General features: G+C 40.9%; 1 protein-coding gene across 1 annotated transcript in view; it reads right to left on the reverse strand.

Moving 5' to 3' along the window:
* FIG4 (FIG4 homolog, SAC1 lipid phosphatase domain containing (S. cerevisiae)) overlaps positions 1 to 10,857 on the reverse strand; it is a 130,090-nt gene that overhangs the window by 794 nt on the left and 118,439 nt on the right. The gene's annotated exons all lie outside the window — the stretch shown is intronic.

Consider the following 10,857-nt stretch of genomic DNA (forward strand, 5'->3'; position numbering starts at 1 on the left):
ATACCCTGCAAGCCTGCCCCCTGGTTGCCAGCACACAGCCCCTCTCCCTCTCTTGAGTCTAAAGTCCGCAGCTGCTCCATTTCTCCATGTCTCAATGGTGTTTTAAGGGAAATGTAGTAGTGTCCGTGAAGCAGGGTCTATATATATAATTAGAGTTGCTGTGAGGAGGAAATAAGTTTCTCCATGTGAAGCACTTACTTAGAACAGTGCCTGGCACACTTGTCTTGGCCAGCTTGTCATGAAATCCATTCTGACTCATGGTGACACAGGTTTCAGAGCAGAACTGTGCTCCATAGAGTTTTTAATGACTGATATTTGGGGAGTAGATGCCAAGCCTTTCTTCCAAGGCAATTCTGGGTGGACTTTAGTCTCTAGCCTTTTGGTAAGCAGTCAAATGTGTTAACTGTTTTCACCACCTGGGATTCCTTGGCACCCTCTAAGTGCTCAATAAATGTGAAGGAACTCTGTAGTGGTTACAAGTCAGGCTGCTAATCTCATGGTCAGCAGTTTGAAACTACCAGAAGTTCTGTGGGAGAAAGATAAGACTTTCTGCTCCCGTAAAGATTTATAGCCTCGGAAACCCTATCCCGGGTCACTATGAGTTGGAACTGACTCCATAGCACATAACCACCCCCACCATTGTTAACAACTGTTATTGCCCAGCTGATTTTGACTCATAGTGATTCCATGTGACAGATTAGAACTGACCCGTAGGGTTTCTAGGTTGTAATCTTTATAGAGATTGCCAGTTCTTGCTCCCACAGAGCTGCTGGCTGGGTTCTAACTGCCAACCACTTGGCTAGTAGTCAAGCACTTAACTTTTTTTTTTTTCATCCCAAGAGCAGCTAAACCAGCTCACCCATTTATCTGACTGATAACATTAAGAAGGACAACAAAATTAAACAATCTTTAATAAAATTGCTATAGAAAACTCAGTCACAGGGCAAACACTCAGTTCTCTTTCCCATGTCATTAAGGAATGAGAGTTCACAATACTCTTTGGAGAATAAGCAGTTTTGCTGGATGTTGCCAATACTCAGAGAATTCATTTACACATTCAAACCAGTAGTTCCTACTGCACATATCAACATTATTTGCCATCTAGCACCCTAATTGTATGGTACCTCAGCAAATAAAGAATCCCATGTGGCATACAACTATTTCAACTCAAAATAATATCTTTGAAAAATCACATTATTACAAGTTTTAATAAATACAGTAAGAATGGCTGGCATTTTAATAAAATACTGGATTTTTAGATCTGATGTTTATTCCATAAATGGGTTCCTTTTCATAAGCTTTCTTTCTTGAACACATTAGCTCAAATATTACGCTGTAAGAAGTGAACTCTTTCATAGATACCATGTAAAAACTGTATTAACATGTGCCTCGTTACAGAAGCAGCTGGAAGAACTGGATCACACAGTTAACAGAAAGGTAACTTAAGGAAAAGCTGGATTTATTTTTTAGAAAACTGTAAAACTTAAGCTAAAGAAAATCAAAGACACATCTTCACACAGAACTCCTACTAGAATACTATAAGTATATATGCAACACACACACACACACACACACACACATATATATAATATGTACCCCAACAGTAGATTTTTCAGCAAGTCTAGTTGGAACGATGCTATCATGGTAGACTAATACTAACAAAAAATTAACAACTTTCTACGGCACTTAACAACAACAATGACTTGTTCATTGCAAATAGCTTTTTAAACAACATAAAAGACGATTATACACATGAACCTAACCAGATGGAACACACAAAAATCAAATTCACTACATTTGTGGAAAGATATAATGGAAAAACTTCATATATTATCAGCCAAAACAAAGCCAGGGGAAGACTGTGGAATAGACCATCAATTGCTTTATGCAAGTTCAGGCTGAGTGTAAGATCCACTTCATGTGACTACAGGGGATCTCCCCCAGCTCCAGGCTCATCCCAGCCAACCATACAGTTGGGCATCCGGTGCCCTTCCTGACTCTTCTGAGACAAAGCGCATGAACAAGACTGACCCCAGCCTAGCAGAATAGATGCTCCACATTTTCTCTGTGGTAATTAGGTGCCAGAGCATATTATTGTGGAAGGAGCTCTGGTAGCATAGTGGTTATGAGCTCAAGGTCAGCAGTTTGAAACTACAGTCATTTCATGAGAGAAAGATGAGGCTTTTTGTTCCCATAAAGATTTACAGCCTTGGAAACCCTATGCAGGGTTGCTATGAGATAGAACCAACTCCACTGCACATAACTACCACCACCGCCATTCTTACTGTGGAGTCCTGGTGTGGCATACATACCAGGATAATGCTCTGGACCACAAGGTCAGTTTGAACCATAAAGTCGGTGGTTCAAATTCACCAGTCACTCCTCAGAAACCCTGTACAGTATGACTAGGAATCCGAACCAACTCAAAGGCATTTAACAACAATTCTTATATTACCCTGCAATCCCTTACAGTGCCTTTATCATGGTCCCCATCAGTGGCTCCGTCTTGATCTTCCTGGGCACACATGCATTTCCTCTGTCACACACACACACAACCTGCATCATACCTGGTGTGTTGGCTGACTCACCCCTTGAAGGCCTGCCCCCAGCTGAGGATGTAACCAGTGGGTGCTCAAACTGTGATGAGTCAAGGGTATGGCAGACACCAAACTGTAGTTTGACTCAACTTTCCAGAGACATCACCTTCCCCAAAAGGATGGGTGCAAATTTTAGGTACTATTGCAGGCCTGTTGGGTGGGTGGGAGTGAAGGGATATTTCTGAATGCTGATATTCTTTGATGCTTGTCTTTCACGTCACTCCAGCAAAGAAGGAAGCTGCTGATTGTTGTTGTTGTTAGGTGCCACAGAATCAGTACTGACTCCATAGTGAACCTATGCACAACAGAACGAAACACTGTCCGGTCTTGTGCCAACCTCACAATCATTGCTACACTTGAGCCCACTGCTGCTGCCACTGTGCCAGTCCACCTCGTTTAGGGGCTTCCTTTTTTCTCCACCCCTCCACTTTACCAAACATGATATCTTTCTCCAAAGACTGTTAATATGTCTAAAGCATGAACAAAAATTTCATTTGCCTTTTATAATGTTACTTCCCTGCTCAGATATGTCTCTGACTCTGGAGCTTGGCTCCCATGCCCTTGTGGCTCATGGTCCAGTATTGAACAGTATCAGTCTGAGTAGCAGGTGATTTTGGACTCCAATGTCATCTTACTATAGTTTCAAAAAGGAGCCCCTGGTGGTGCAATGATTAAGCACTCAGCTGCTACTGAGAGACTGACAGTTCAAACTCACCAGCTGCTCCCCAGGAATACATAAAAGCAGTCTGCTTCCATATATTTTTGTTGTTGTTGTTGTTAAGTGCTGTCGAGACAGTTCCAACCCATAGTGACCCTGTTTAGGGTTTCCACCAATGAGGAGCTGGTGAGCTTGAGCCGCCGACCTTGCAGTTCAAACTGACTTTGCAGTCCAGCGCATTAACCCACAGCGCCACACCAGGACTCCCTCCATAAATATTACTGCCAAGAAAACCCTGTGCAACTAGGAGTCAAATTCAATTTAACAGCATCTTACAACAGGGTTTCAAAACAATGTATGTAAGGAGGTCTCTTTGTCCCTTGTCCTTTATTCACCTAGATACAAAGTCTACAGTAAACAACAAAGTGTAATATAAAAGTATTTATTATTGGATTTGGGTTGGAAGGAAGTATAAAATATCTCCATTTTTGGTATAATCAGAAAAAAGGAACAGGAAAAAATGGATTCACAAAGAACCTACATACTTTCTACTTCCTAACCAATGCAAACCATTCAAGTCAATTCTGATTCATAGCAACCCTGGAGGGCAGAGAAGACCTGCCCCTCTCCTCAGGGATTCCCTAAAGCCGGTCCCAATCAGCTCCTCAGAGTCTAAAACAGTGCTTCTCAAAGTGTGGTCCCAGGGTCAGCAGCATTAGCATCATCAGGGAGGAACTCATTACACTTATAAATTCTCAGGCCTCCCCCCACACCTACTGAATCAGAAACTGGGAGTAAGCCCAGCAATCTGTGTTGTAACAAGCTCTCCAGGTGATTCTGCACACTAAAGTTTGAGACCCTCTGGTTTAAGGAGGCCAACAGTAATTACGTAGTTGTTGTTAAGTGCCACTGAGTCAGTTCCGACCCAGAGTGACCCTGTGTGGGGTTTCTGAGGAGCAGCTGGTGAGCTTGAACAGCCGACCTTGTGGTTCAAACTGACTTTGCAGTCCAGCGCATGAACTCACAGCGCCACACCAGGATTCCGATTACGTAGGTAAGGCATCTAAAATGCTAAGGAAGGTCTTATTTATCATTAATGCAAAAGCACTAAGCATTTTTAAGAATATACTTTTTTTGAAAAAGAAAAGTACAAACTCTAAAGTGTCTCCTCAATAGGAAACATGTGGTGAATATGATATTGTTAGTTGCATATTTACAAATAAATGTTAAATTAGACGTCCAATAGCAAGGTCTGTGGTTCAAACCCATCAGCCGCTCCTCAGAAACCTTAGAGAGGGTCTCTATGAGTTGGAACCGACTTGATGGCCATTTAACAACAATGTAGGTCTAGTGGTACAGCTGACCCTTGAACAACATGAGTGAAGTGCATGGGCCCACTTATGCATGGATGTTTTTCCTGTTGCTAGTCCTGTGGGCTCAAGTGTTGTGATATCTGCTTAAAATGTGTGAGACTAATCATCGCTCCAAGCACCCAGGAAGAATGGCTAGCAGTTACTGAAGAGGTGAACTGCTCATTTGGAGATGATTAACATCACACACACCATGTTTTAAGTGAATACTTCCAACACTTGAGCTCACAGGAATAGCAATAGGGGGAAAAACCTCATACAACTGGGCCCATGCAGTTCAAACCCATGTTGTTCAAGGGTCAATTGTACAACTTACCTATATTGTTGTTGTTGTTGAGTGTCGCTGAGTCAGTTCTGACATCTAGCGACCCTGTCTGTTTAGGGTTTCCAAAGAGCAGTTGGTGAGTTTGAACCGCCGACCATGTAGTTCAAACTGACCTTGCAGTCCAGCACTTTATCCTACCGGGCCTCCAACATTAAGAAGCCATAATCTAACACTTATTTGTAAAGCTGCACCTAACAGTATCATATTCACCACACATTTCCTATTGAGAAGACACCTTTGATTTTCCCATTGACTTAAGAACTTTGATAGTGGAGAGGAAACACAAAAAAATTCAAGACCTTTACAAGTGGTTCCGGTTGGTATCTCGTCTCATAGTACGGGATAGAGATGAAAATAAACCCAACCATCTTCCAACACCACAGGGGCTAGTCTTCTTGTTACCTTGGATGGCAGCTTTTCTGGATGAAAAGACCAGTATTTCAACACCAAACAATGTGGAGCCTGTGAGACCACTTTCTTTCATTCATTCTGGTAGAGAAAAGAAAATGGTGCCACATTTCTCTCCTGGTCATAAACAAAGAGAATGCTTTTTTAATGGCTTCTCATAGTCCCCAAAGGGATAAGATCTATTACCCTGCATTCAAATGCTAGATGTATTTGAATGAGGGGTAGTATTATAATATTAGATACTATAATTACAATTTTGCAGGCTCATTGCTTTTTATCACAAAAACTAGTTCTCTCATCAAGGAGAGCTCTGTTTCCCCTTCGGGAATATTGCGATCTTATTTAGAATAGTATATTTGCCTGTTCATTTATGGGCTGCTTCCTCCAGGTTGTTTAGTGCACACGACTACCAGAACAGAAGGCATGTACACTTCACTGCAGTTTCCATTCACCATGAGAAACACTATCGGCAGAAATTCATTAGACACACCAGAGGATTTTTAAGGAAAATCCTTATTGGTGCCCTTTTATGCTTTTTCTTAAATATGGCATTATTCACTTGGTTAGTTCAAATATAACCATGTCTGAAAAAATCCGTATCTTATACTTGAATACAGAACAAATGTTTGAGTCCCTTTTTAATGTTTAATTCCTGTTTTGTTTTGTTTTTCTGATTGGTACATATTGAGTGCCTGACAAACATGTTGGTTTGACCAAAACATCTTTTGACTGGTCAGATGGAAACATTTTCAGAATTTAGTACTGTCATGGTGATTTATGTTTAGTGACAGAAATCAGTAGGTGATATTTGTCTAATTTCAGTCATTTTGTATATGTGATACTTTTCCTTACGTTAAATCTTATACCTTTCTCTATGATTAGCATTTTGGTATATATCAAGCCCCATTTGACATCTCCAGAAAGTAAAGTACTGGTTCTAGTCACAGAATGTATGCCTTTCCCAGTGAGCCCTTCTGTTGCCACCATAAATTCCAAGTATTCCCCCCATGGTAGTTATTCTCACATCACCAAATGACTCTTTGCTGGTTATGACTTAGTCACCGAATCAAATGAAGATGACAGTTGAATAGGCCCCTACTTAAAACACTGACCAGCCTCCTCTCCCCACATGTACAGATAGTGGGCATCCTTAGGTCATTTCTCACATTATTTCCCTTACCTCTTAGGGGAAAAACCAAACATATACTTAGGACACACTGAAAAATCTATCAGGTGCTCTGATCTTAGTGGAGCAAAACCTAAACAAAGTTTTAATAGTACCAGTGCTTGATTTTTATTCTATTTGTCTTTCGGTCAGCTTTATGACAATTAGGAAACACTTGCGTTTATCATCTTAACCATAAACCTTTGGTTTATGCCATCATGAGATAACTTTCCAGAGGCCTTCAGTTTGTGAATGGACATTCTGACTTTCCATCCTGCTCCCTGCCCCACAATATCCACTGCTTCTCTTTACTTCCTTTATTGTTGTTATTTAGTGTTATCAAGTCAGTTCCGACTCATAGTGAGCTTGCATAGGGTTTCTGAGGAGCAGCTGGTGACTTTGAACCACTGACCTTGTGGTTCAAACCTACCTTGCGGTCCAGTGCTTATCCTATAGTGCTACACCAGCACTCCTTTATTAGAATATTTGTATTTTTCCAACAAGGTACTCATATATTGAAGCCTAGTGATGAATCCAGTGAGAATGTGTTTGTATCTTCATGCTAAAAGGTCAAGATACCAGAAAGTCCAAAATGTAGTTCTCAAAATGCACTGTGCAATGTGGCACTGTAGGATAAAGCACTGGACCACAAGGTCAATTTGAGCCTTAAGATTGGCAGTTCAAACCCACCATCTGCTCCTCGGAAACCCAATACAAGGTCACTATGAGTCAGAAACCAACTTGACAGCATTAAACACCAACAACAGTAGGTAAAAGGTCAGCAGTTCAAGCCTACCAGCAGCTCTCAGATATCCTATACTATGAGTTGCTATGAGTCAAAATTGACTCAACGTGCACACCAACCACAGCAGCCACGTGTGGAGGAAGCCCTAGTGGCGGTGTAGTGGTTGAGTGCTAGCTGCTAGGTGAACGGTGGATGATTTACATGCACTAGCCACTTTATTGGAGAAATACAAGAGTAAATCAAACTGGAACTAAGGTTCCAGTTCACACATACACAAGTTTATTCCAAACAGAAGGTGTTTAAATGTGTCTCTGATATCAGTGGATGGCTGCAGACAAGTTTCCTTAGTAATACACTTGTCTTAGTCTTGTTAGGGTGCCTTCAAAAACAGGTCCAATCAAAACAGCAGCTTCTGAGGGGAATCTGTGAAGCCAGTTAAATTCAAAGCAAAGAGGTCAGCTCATAAGATTATGGTTGACTGTGTTTTAGGACTTCCAAGGATTAATCTTGACAGATTTTTCTTGAAGGAGACAGGAAGATCATGGAGCTTATTAAGAAGAAGTTTAAAGAAAATGGAAAAGTGCATCAGTGAGAAAAAGGCCTGGAAATTTACACTGAAGAATTTTTCCCATCAGGACAATACAGTGACTCGCTCTTCAAGGATAACAAGGGCTGTCCTAGACAAATTCATTGGGTAACCAGACCCCATTCACCCTCCAGCCCTGATCTTGCCCCTTTGGACTTCTTTTTGTTTCCAAAACTCAAGGACATGATTTGAGTCAAGGACATGACAAGTTTTGTTTCCAAAACTCAAGGACATGACAAGGACATGATTTGAGTCAAAGCTGCCATTTTGACGTGGTATAAATAGAAAAGCTCCAAATTCTTTCATGAAGGGTTAGAAGTGTATAGACCTAGATGGCAGTCATGTAGAGAAATAGCAACTTCACATTTAGATATTGTTACTTAAGAAGGTGTCTAACTTTCTAGCAATATTTTTTGACTTAACCTCTATGTGGCAATCTGCTTCTGTTGAGATTGTTGTTGTTGCTAAGTCCCAACTCATAGGGACCCCGTATTGGGTTTCTGAGGAGTAGCTGGTGAGTCTGAACTGCTGATCTTGTGGCTAGCAGTCTAGTGCTTATCCTGCAGCACCACCCCAGGATTGTTGTTGTTGTTAGATGCCATCGAGTCAGTACTGAGTCATAACAACCCTATGCACAACAGAACGAAACACTGCCTGGTCCTGGGCCAACGTCACAATCATTGCTACGCTTGAACCCATTGCTACAGCCACTGTGCCAATCCATCTTGTTGGGGGGTCTTCCTGTTTTTCTCCAACCTTCCACTTTACCAAACATGATATCCTTCTCTAATGACTGGTCCCTCCTGAAAATATGTCCAAAGTATGAGAGACGATGTCTGGCCACCCTGGCTTCCAAGGAGCACTCTGGCTGTACTTCTTCCAACATAGATTTAGGTTCCTAGCATTTATCATTAGCTGATCTTTTTTTTAACTCTTGGTGTGGCAGTATAGGATAAGCACTGGACTGCTAACTACAAGGTCAGCAGCTCAAACCCATCAGCTGCTCCTTGGAAACCCTATACAGGCATGCTATGAATCAGAACCAACGCAACATCACTTAGCAACAACAATACTGATTACAAATTTCAGTCACCTCTTTATCCACAATGCCCATAGGACCTGTCACACAGCAAGTACTCAGTGATTATTTGCTGAATGAATGAATAATGTCTGGTTAAGGAATCTGATTTTTCCTTGGATTTCCAAATCTAGAACCTGAATTGAATTGCTCTAGAAGGTAGGAAAGGTAGGGTTTCCCATCTGAAGCCTACTCGGAAGTTTCTTTCCTCAGGCAACCCATAAAGTGAACAAAGGAACCGAGGGGAAGCCAACGTGCTTTCAAGGGACCAAAATTATCTATGTGGTAACAAACAAGCAAGGGTAAGGCAGGAGGACTCTTACCTAACTTTAGAGATGATCAGAAAGATTAACAACAAACTTGTACAAAGTCAAAAAATGACTAAGTGTACTGAAATCAAGAGAAATGTGTCAATCTTCAAAAGACTTCTAACCAAACAAAAGCAAAATACACCCAGGAAAGAAGAAATTGTATACTGTATTTTTACACAAATCACACAACTTAATTTCATTATCTCTATGTGTTAAATATGTAGGTGCATTATTTGTGGGGGAAAAAAAATTCTGGTATATTCTTTTATGTACCCTGTCAAGCCAATTTCAATGCTGGAAGTAATGGGTAAGTACATAGTCATACTTGTTGCCTTGACCCCGAACTCATACAAACTTTGAGTAAATATACAGGCAGCCCCCAGGATGCAAACATCTGACTTACAGACAACTCCTACTTGCCCTTTAATATTATGTAAAATTTCCTTCACTTTGATATGACTAAACCAACCCCCTACTGGCAACAAATTCTTCATCACAAATACTTTCACTTGCTGTACATGCAGCTTTTAAATCACTGAAGTCTTCCAGCCTTTCCTTGCATTAAAGTAATGCTAAATAAGAAACATATATACCTGTGCCTATCTACCCATAAATTCTTAAGGACAGTTAAGAATGAACCTCGTTCATACCCCAGGGGGTTGCCTTTTCAGGATGTCACAGAGTAAAGGTGGACAGTTCAAGGGGCTAGCACTTATCCATGTGCTGCTGCTGATATTCCAAACATTATCATCAATATGTTTGAAAGATAAAGAATATGTTAATTTCCTAATTGATAAAAAGATGGCAAGTCTGTAATACATACACAAAATGCTGTAACTCAAATACACTCTATCAAAGTTCAATTATTTCAGAATTACTATGTCATTGAGAGTTAATGAACATGAAAGATAATAGTGAAGAAATCTGATTGCTTCATATCCAAACATTTCCAAAGCCAACAGGTGTTATAATGGGATGGCTGAATGGCTCTCTAACAGAGGAACATGTGATGGGGCTTTTTGATGGCGACTAGTAACACCACCTTGAGCAGAGACAATGAAGTTAGAAGTGACATGTTTAGATAGCTGCATTGTTGTTCTTATTAGGTTCTATCCAGTTGGTTCCAACTCATAGCGACCCTATGTACAACAGAATGAAGCATTGCCCAGTCCTATACCATCCATACAATTGTTGCCATGTTTGAGCCAATTGTTGAAGTCACTGTGTCAATCCATCTTGTTGAGACTCTTCCTCTTTATCACTGACCCTCTACTTAACCCAGCAAGCAGGAAGTGGTTCTTCCTGATGACACGTCCTGAGTATGTAAGAAGAAATCCTACCATACTTGATTCTAAAGAGCATTTGGGCTATACGTCTTCCAAGACAGATCTGTTCATTCTCTGGCAGTCCATGGTACATTCAATAATCTTCATCAACACCTTAATTCAAACACATCAACTCATCTTTGGTCTTCCTTCTTCATTGTCCAACTTTCGCATGAATATTGTTGTTGTTGTTGTCAGGTGCCATTGAGTAGGTACTGACTCATAGTGACCTTATGCACAGCAGAATGAAACACTGCCTGATCCTGGGCCAACCTCACTACTGTTGCCA

The sequence above is a fragment of the Chrysochloris asiatica genome, unplaced genomic scaffold, assembly GCF_000296735.1.
Source record: "Chrysochloris asiatica unplaced genomic scaffold, ChrAsi1.0 scaffold00027, whole genome shotgun sequence".
NCBI classification, from domain to species: Eukaryota; Metazoa; Chordata; class Mammalia; order Afrosoricida; family Chrysochloridae; genus Chrysochloris; species Chrysochloris asiatica.